This window comes from Notolabrus celidotus, chromosome 21, assembly GCF_009762535.1.
Source record: "Notolabrus celidotus isolate fNotCel1 chromosome 21, fNotCel1.pri, whole genome shotgun sequence".
In the NCBI taxonomy this organism is placed as follows: domain Eukaryota; kingdom Metazoa; phylum Chordata; class Actinopteri; order Labriformes; family Labridae; genus Notolabrus; species Notolabrus celidotus.
Window position 1 is genome coordinate 12,905,362 of NC_048292.1, and position 7,173 is coordinate 12,912,534.

Genomic DNA, 7,173 nt, shown 5'->3' on the forward strand with positions numbered 1-7,173 from the left:
CAATCCCTGTTAACTTTCTGTTGACTCCCTAGTTAGTCCTTGTCAATTTCCTGTGAACTCTGTCATAGCTCCCTGTTGTTATCTCTCTCTTAAATCCAGAGTTACTTCATGTTAACCCCCTGATAATTCTCTTATAATTCCCTGTGAATGCAGCAGTAAAGTCCTAATAACTCTCTGTTATTCCCTTATTGCTCCCTTTACCTCTCTGGTAACTCTCTGTTACAACACCTTTTTAACTACCAAGTAAGTTCCTGTTAACTCCTATAAACCCTGTAGTAACTTCTTGTCAACTCCCTGTGAATTCTGTAGTTACTACCCCTTCAACTCCCTGTTAAAACCTGTCATTCCTTGTCAATTCCCTGAAAACTCCCTTTCAACTCTACTGTTAATCAATAAGTAACTCCCTGTGAGTTTTGTAGTGTCATTAATCAATTAATCAATCAATCAATCTTTATTTGTATAGCGCCAAATCACAACAAACGTTATCTCAAGACGCTTTTACAAACATAGGAGGTCTAGACCGTACTCTATGTCAATATATATCTAATCTATCAGAATGTATATCTAAAAAAAATGTTCATCAAAGACGACAGATTGGCCATAATCCTCCTGTCAGCCACCACCTCCACAGGGTCCAGGACTGAGTTGGCCTTCTTCAACAGTGTGTTCAGTCTTGCTCTCCTGTATCCTGTCCACCCACAGCAGGTTTAATCCTTCCAATGCGGCGTTCATGTCCGGTGTTAGCTCTGTTAGCATGATGCTACTCTGCCAGTATTCCCTCTGGTGCTGGGTTAGCTCGTCCACCTTATCGTAGATAGATCTTACATTCCCCATAACGGTGGGTGGAAGGACAGGTCGATGTCGTCTTTTTTAGCTTGCACCTCAATACCAGCACGTCATCCTTGCCTCCTTCTCCTCAGCTCGCAGGGAACATCGGGCCTAGTATCGTTTAGCATCGACATGTTACGAGCAGCTAACAGCTGATCTCGTATGTAAGCAATGTTACCATGGTTACACGCAGGATCTCCGGACACAGACAGGAAAAAAAATAGCAAAAACACCAGTTTGGTGTCCATGGCCAACAAATGAGTCATTAAAAGACATGACAGGCTCCAAATACAAAGATAACTAAACAGATATGAAAAAAGCTTGGTAAATAGAACAACAAAGAGAGAGCTGCTGCAACAAGCAGCCTCTTGAGCGGCGCTAAGCAACAAACTATCTATAATCAACTATCCATCCTGTTAACTCCGTGTTAAATTCTGAGTCATTACCTGTTACTTCACTGATAACTTCATTTAAACTACCAAGTAACTTCCTGTTAACTCATGTAAAACCTTTAGTAATTCATTGTCAACTCCCATGTAATTTCCAAGTGACAACCTCCGGTCTAAAAATATGAGTCCAATGCGGAAGTGCTAAAAGCTGCAGTTCATCGAGAATCCACTTGAGGCTGGCTCTAGAAGTACAGGAAACCACATACACATGAATGGGAAAAAGACGATCTTTACAGCAGAAATAAACATGTTTACCACCTGGTACAAAAGACCAGTGTAGTCTGAATAGCTAATTTCTCGATCAACACACACTGTAAGGGGGTGAATTTTTTTCTAACGCGGCAAATTCAAAGATATGAGATTACAAGTCTTCCAATGAGAGGCACAGCTGACTGCGGGAACACTGTAACTGTTGGCTAGGAGGCTCAAAGCCCGCCTCTTTAGGTCACAATGACTCCACAGCAGCAATATGGCTGCTGCCGACGATTGGCTTCAAAACAGCGTTCAGAAACAGAAAGGGGACGTCACGGATACTACGTCCATATTTAATACAGTCTATGGTAATTTCATGTCAACTTAATGTTCAATTCTGAGTAATTACCTGTTACTTCACTGATAACTTCCTTTTAAATGAAGTTAAGGTGTTAACTTCGATTCGGGAGCAGGACCACGCCTAAACCACACCCTCAATCACCTGACAAGCCTTCTTAAACGTAGCCAGCCTACTCCAACTGCTTGTCCGTGATTCTTCAACCCACCCTCCCTCACCTTACTCTACTGCACTTAACCTATTTCCTTGTCCTCTCCTACTCAACTCGTGCTCGCTCCTTCTATGCCCTGTCTACTTCCAGGTACAACCTGGGTCAAGATCAGCTCCGGCAGGATAACGCTGAGACGGAACCCCCATCCTGAGTCTCCTTCTGCTGGGCACACCACGCACAACTAATTCATTAAATGTTCAACTTATATCCTTGTGTGGCGTGGTCCTTGCTAGTGAACTACCAAGTAACTTCTTGTTAACTCCTTTAAACCCTGTAGTAACTCAGTGTTAACTCCCAAGTAATTCCCTGTCAACTCCCTATGAATTCCATAATTACTCCCTATCAACTCACTGTTAAACCCTGAGTCACTCCTTGGCCATTCCCTCTTTACTCCCTAGTAACTCCCTGTCAACTCTACTGTTAAATAATTAGTAACTTCCTGTGAGTTTTGTAGTTTCATCCTGTTCACACTGAGTAACTCCCTGTTAACCCTTAGATAACGTCCTTATAACTCCCTACTTACCGTTAACTCTGAAGGCATTGTGGGTCTTTATCAATATTTGTTTAACCAGACATCAATTCTGGTGCCGACTAGAAGGGATGACAAAATTAGATGTTTTAGTTGGTGCACACATCCCAGTAAAAATAACTACTTGATGGAAAAGTTTGAGAATTCAGATTTTTTTAGTTAAGTGCACTTTTGTTCAGTACTCTCTTGGTAGACACATACTGTAAAACATTAGGATGTATCTGGGGACCTTTTAATCTGATAAGTACACAATATGCATATCCCAGGCAGGAAGATAAACCTGACTGTCACTCCTCTCTCTCTGTAAGAAGCTTTTAAAACTGCTGTTGAACTTTAGGCAGCCTGCACTTTCCCTCCTGCCATCAAGCTTTTTCAGGGGTTCAAAACCTGATTAAAACATGAAGTACTGTCTGGAGTAGCTTATGTGAACATTTGTGTGTGTTCATGCGTGTGTATTTTGTGTTAATCTGTTGAGAGCAGCACCTTGCTTCATCCTAAAAACTGCTGATGGGAGGTTTTGGATGATTCCAGCCTCGTTACTCTCATCTGAGATGAAAAACAAGGATGAGTGACAGAGCCTGAAGAGGCAGTAGGAATATGATGAGTTATCAAGCACTACCAGTTTGTTTTGTCTGCCTCTAAAGCATGTTGTATGATGTGTGATTGCAGGGTGGCCAAGTGGTTTTGTTAGCAGATGCTCTCCTGCAAAAATAACCGCTAAATGCGAACACATCATCAACAGGCCAGCTGAAGCGCCCTTGAGCAAGACAATGAACCTGTTTCTCTGGATGAGTGGAAGCTAAATGTCTCCTCACTGCTGCTTTCATCCTGCACTCCCAGCAGACTGCACGCTTTGATGGGACTGAAACACCAAACACAATAAGATAAACTGAATTTGAATAAGTAGGTGAGTCATGTAGAGGTGTATGCTGATGGACACACAACAAATGCCGAATGATTTTACACTGATATACAAAAGAGCAGGTATTAGTACAAAGATCTGACATGGATAATGAAGTCTGAGTACTGCTAATGTTTTTCTGCACGGCCATGTTTCTACCAAAGCACTGAATGTACTTGACAAATGTAGGATCATCACTTATTGTGTATCATCTGTCCTCGTAGGTCACTGCTACTTCACCAGCGGGGAGGGTGAGCAAGGGAGCACTCCAGTCTAGAATCTGACTGCTGCTAGGTATCACTAAGTATTCCCATTTCTGCACACTATACCTTTAAATATCAAATTTGATCTATAATCCCGCTGTTTTACATACTTGATTCTGATTTGTCAAAACCCCACAGTAAAACAGTGTTTTACTTATTCTTAAAAAAATTATATTTTTAATTTTTTTAAATAATTTTCATATTTCAAGAAACTTTATTTACAAAGAAAATTAAGAGATTCACATTTTTCTGCGCAGATAGAACTCTGATGGATAAGTATGCTCCAGCCGGCGACCGTGAAGGTTGCGTTGTAGCGCTGAATCATTTTACTTCTTCAGGATATGATGTCTGACGACGATGAAGGGGAATGCAAAGCCACTGCCGAAGAACAACACCATCATGTCCAGCAGACGCCACTTGTTGTCCACGGAAAATGGCAAGTTCTTCCCTGGTCCTTCAGAACAGTGTGAAGAACGGCCTGCAGACGTCGTGAATCGCCTTACAGTTTGTCCCAGGATGATTTTTGTCTGTTTTTCTTCTCTCTGTCTCTCCAGTGTTTTAATTATGAGCGCAAATTGTTGAAAGGGACAATCTGATCCCAAATATCCTATTTATTTAGCGCCTATACAGTTATGCAAATTAGAATCCTGACAGGGTGAGCAGAGCAGAGGGGCCTCGTCTAAATCATAGGGTCAAAAAAATCCCAAAAGGTACAAAAAAGCACACCAAAAAAAGTAATATACAAAAGTTAACTCCATATACAATGTCAGTGTTGAAATAAAGCCTAATCTAAGAGTTGAAGAGCCTTTTCAGAGCAAGGAAGGCAAGTTTATTTATAAAGCACCATTCATATATGGAGCAATTCAAAGTGATTTACAGAGTTAAAAAGAAAAAACAGAACAGTAACAATCAACAAAAACATACAGCAAACACTTCAAACATTTACATTTTATATGCGGCCAGTTATGTTTGATCTACTCTCTCTCTCTGTGTGTACTTATGTAACTTAACGTACATAGTAAATAGTGTTTGGTCTTATTATTTATTTAAATTAGGAGGAATTATTCTAAATAATCAACCCCCTTTTGCTGCTCTTAAGTCCGTTACTTGCAGAGTCTTACTGTCCCGCCGGACACAGAATCACAACTGATCTTGTCTTAACCAAAATGAACCCTTTAATCATTCGATTCCTCTCAGAATCCGAAGCTGGCTCAGACCTCTTGACACCCCCGCAGGCTGCCCGACAGCCCAACAAAGTCCGATTGCAAAATTTGTCATTAAATTGAATATCTAACTTTAAAAATGACATTAAATGACAAAATGAAGACCTGAAATTGGTTAAAAGGTTTAAAAATGACATTTTTAATTGCACTATCAGTGCATGTGTAATGTTAATAATGGTTCAGTATCAGGTATCCTTGTTAGCAGTGACAGTGTGACAAAGAGCCAATATGTACAATACCAGGACCCTAAAATAAAAGCATCTTTAATTAAATTTATCATGTGGATCTTTATTCGGCGGATCCATGCTTCTCCTACACTGACATGTTGAAGTGCTATCATTTAAAAACTGTACAGTGTAAACTGTATGAGCCTGAATATTTTTCTACAGTGAGGCAGACCGTGCCTCTTTCATTCATAGATTTCGACGATGAAAGCCATCTGACCCTCCTCCTTCCTGGGGCGTGTGAGTAGGAGTGCTGCTGGTCTGGCTGGGTGAGCGAGTGGACGAGGTGAGGCACAGGTGACCGCAGCATCTGCTCCTCCCGGGCCCCGGTCCATTTCAATTTCCACTTCACTTCCCTCTCTCTCTCATGACTGACTAGTTTACAGTAACTACAGTTCACATGTTTGACATTCGTCTGTGCTGCCCTGTGATGGCTGTGTCTCCTAAATAGAAATAAACCATGTGTGCTGATGGATAAAGGAGAAGGTGAGGCGGCTATGGAGAAATGGGAAGCGGGCCCAACATGGAACGAGTTCTGGCTCTCGGTCTCTCTGGCTCAGCGAGGGGAAGCAATAAAGGTGGAGTACAGCTGAGCCAACAGCTGACAGGAACAGGAACCAATGTATGTCCAAGGTCAGGATAAACACACACACATACTCACACACACACACATATGGGGTGAGGATGTAACAACAAATTAGGGTGAAAAGACACATGGGAATGATAATATGATGACCCAGATCTCCCTGGGTGTCAGAGGCCTGATGGTCACAGAAGGACAGCGTGTGTGTTTGTGTGTGTGCTGAATTGTGTGTGAGACCTTGTAATGAGTGTAGCTGCTATTGTTGGCAGGTGCAACCAGGCTTGGGAACAGGTGCCGAACACACAATAACACACACATATGGTAGTTAAGATTCTCAATGTGGGTGCTTCATTCATTTATTTCCTGTGATAAACTTTGCAATTTTGGGGTCTTATTCTAACGTAGGATATGCAAATAAGCATATGAAAATGATTAGTGAGAAACCCACCACAGGCATATACTGTATGTTGGCTGACATTAGCTTATCTTGGAGTTATTACCCGGCTTTCACACCAATCACCAGGTCCAATACAAGACCATGATTGGTCAAGCACACACTGGAAAAAATGCAGAGAAGAAAAAAAACATATTTCAATGTACTTTTACCATGAAATAAGCAACAAAATATGCCAATAGAACAAGTGAAAATTTGCTTGGTCCTTTTTTTTTTTTTCAAATAAGACGTAATATTAAAAAAACTGTGATCTTAAAATTAGCAGGGAAAACTTATTTTAAGCAATATTTTACCAGTGTTTTAAAGCTTAGTGTCTCAGAATAAGACAGGAATGCTAACAATTAGTATTTTTTCACTCAAATATGTATTATAGCAGCACTTCTCTAGGTTTAAGACCATCTTGTACTAATAAGATTACAAAGTTTAATTTGAGCATTTTGAGATATAATGTCTTCTCATAGTGAGCTAGATATACTAATATTCAGTCATGTTGTTTTTTAGGATAAGCCAGCTATGCTCAGAAGTAGGTGTTTCATTGTGTGCATGTAGTTTGAGGATGTATATTTTTATCTGATTTAGAAGAAACAGTGCCTGAAAACTGTAACCCACCCTTAAAATAAACAACTTTTCTTTCTTTCTTTCTTTTATCAATGGAGCTGTTTTCTGATAGATTCTCCAATAAAATTAATTTACTTAAATCAAGTAAAGTGTTTGTCTTAAATTAAGATTATCTGTCTTCTACAAATAAGATCTCAGCTTTAGAAATGTATGAAATGTAAAATAAACATTGTTTCTTCTAAATTACAAGTTCTACACAGTCTTCCACACCAAAAGGAACCATTTTATTTTTTCCAAAATTATATCTGCCCAAGACTGAACATGAACTTATTCAACTTGAACATACTGAACAATAGGTTGACCGCATTCTTGGCCGCGTGAGTCCGGACGTGGACCCTCA